We start from the raw sequence: 2,711 nt of genomic DNA on the forward strand, positions 1-2,711 counted from the left end.
ACTGACGATGTTGGATTTATGCCCCAATTTATCATCTCTCGCGTGCAATGCGCAGCTCCCTCCCCCCCCCCCCAAATCATCGGTGAACGGAACTGCGGCAGCTACAACCACTGTACGACGAGCACAGTGGTTATTACAACTGACAATGATCAGCCGCGACATCGCCGTAGACAGTCGACGCTGGCTTGTAAAGTATGCTAAAATCGCAACCTAGGGAAATAGCTCATTGTTGGAGGCGACTTACAGTAGGTACCGGGATGTCCCTCGGAGATCCGAAGATAGCCAACAGTGACTTGTGGTCCGTGCAAATCATAATAGGTCAACAGTTTCGCTATGGGTACTATAATTTCAGCTTCACTTCAACTACTCTTCGCCAATTCGACTGACCACTACCAATGACAAACAGCCTTTTTTTGAACCAATCGGAAGCTACAGAAGGAAGACCGTGCTAATTCCACATTCTTAAGCTTCAGCCGTTACAATGATCGGAAATTTGGGGTTGTAATGGAGTGACGGTAAATCAGACGTAAGTACATATTTGTGAGGAAGAATCAGACGATAGATGTGACCAGTCCCAGGTAGCGTCGTTCGCTAACGGAGCCTGTGTGCTTCGTAAATGGGGTACAAAATTGTGCCATTGCCTGAGGGTTGTTACTATGACAGACTATTGTGCTGGTAGTTGATTCCGTCTATTAAGTATCAGGTCGTCGACATCTATGGTTCCCAAGTAGCGGAAAATGCGCATCACAAAAGGGTGTTTTTCCCTGATGCAGCCTGAATCCGAAATGTTCGATCTATTGCAATGCTATACTTACACTTAGATATATATCACCAAAGGACAAACATGAAGGTTTTGTGTCTATCATTTGCTGGAAGGTGGTCCGCTTACAGTTAACACTAAAAGGTGACGTGTTTGTGAACGACAGTTTTGCGTCTAAGACCTCGGTTTTTGGAAACCGACGTCCATCAAGAAGTCCACTGTGTATTGAAAACTAGTGTGGATGGGTTCCTGAAGAATCGTCTCATCCAGTGAGACATCCACATACTTGTTCAGCCCCCATTACAGCGACCATCTGGGTGACCCAGCCAGACGAATTCACGTGAAGCATGATGTCTACCTAACCCAGCTTCCGCCTGTGGAACCACAGGATACGGGTCCATTCAACAGAAAGCCCGTTTGGTGTTTGAGCGATAGTACACCAACTGAGTCCTTATTGAAATATCAAGTTGGTAGCTTTCGTCAAATGTTATGAAGGATATAAATTGCGGATGGATAACAGTCTGATCCGGTATGTTTCCTGGGTCAAAGTAAGCACAAACCGATGCAAAAATCTCATTTAAGTCACATTCCTGACTACAGAGTTAGAAAGCACACGCCAAAAATTCAACTTTGCGATCCGGTCAGCATCCAAACAGTTTACTTTCAAATCTAAATTGCCTTGTGCAGGTGTACACAGAAATAAGAGCCCATTCAATCTACGCCTACTAATAACAGAGGAACATGGGCAGTCGACCATACGCAGGTCGGCCGAGCGTTATCCGAGTTGGATGAGACATGACAGTCAGAGTGGGTACTGCGATAAGTCGTTATGTGACATCACGAACATTGGTTCTGATCGTAACGTAATTCCGTGGATTGAGTGAAAGAAATGATGATAATAGTTCAGTTGTAACACTCTTTGAACGTCCAGTTGTCATATCAGCTAAAAGAAGCACGAGGGCTAAGATACTGCCAATCAGCCCAAACCTAGTCAACAGCAGTCGAGCTGATGAGACGGGATTCGAAACACGGACCTTCCAGTCAGTAGATTCGCGCCTCAACCACTGAGCTATTTCAAACTCGAAAAGTGGTATCTAAAGCGAAGTGAACAGAGAGTGGTCTTGTTTAAATTATACTATATACTCTTATCTCTATACATGAAGATCGGGAAGGATACGTGTTTAATGCAGAAAGCGTGAAGGTTGTAGTGCGTGGAGGCACAAAACAGAAGAGGGGATTTTGAGGAGCGTTCCGTTTCACAACTCGATAATGAGCATCATGGGCTCTCCTCGAGAAGCTACTACGACCGGCCTTCACCTGAAACTTATTAAATGAGCCGGAGGTTTCCAATCAGATACTATACTGGACTGCGCATTGACAACGTTACTTCCTCGTAACGGAACATCAGCGAAGTTGACGTTCTTCCCCACTCTGCGTTCGATCCATCAATGGCCTGTTACCATTTGTTCTTTCTCATATTGATGCCTTCGCACATCGCTGTTCCCAACGGACATCCACCAGCTGATTGTGCGATAACCATGCGCTAGCCACATCACTGAAGGCCAGCCACGAGGCGTTGTCAAACAGAACAGACCCACCGATTTAGCGTCCGATCTATCCAAATCACTTAACTTAATTCACCTCCACACCAAACCATCAGCTTGACACGCGTTACTCCCAATTTCACCATCAACGCTATGCTTCGCTGTCGCACAATCATGATTTATTTGAAAGCCTTATTTTGAAGAAAAGGATAAAGGGACTAACTGCTACGTCACTACATTCATTCCGAGGTGCCTACACCTCGACACTCATGCAGGCAATATGAATTGAGCACGAAAAACTGTAATCTTTTCAGCAATCGATTGTTAGGCATACGCGACACATGGCCCAACCAACGTTGTTGTTGCTGAACACATTCCTCAATGGAAGTTAACGTTGCACAATCGAA

This window comes from Opisthorchis viverrini (genome assembly GCF_000715545.1).
Source record: "Opisthorchis viverrini unplaced genomic scaffold opera_v5_341, whole genome shotgun sequence".
In the NCBI taxonomy this organism is placed as follows: domain Eukaryota; kingdom Metazoa; phylum Platyhelminthes; class Trematoda; order Opisthorchiida; family Opisthorchiidae; genus Opisthorchis; species Opisthorchis viverrini.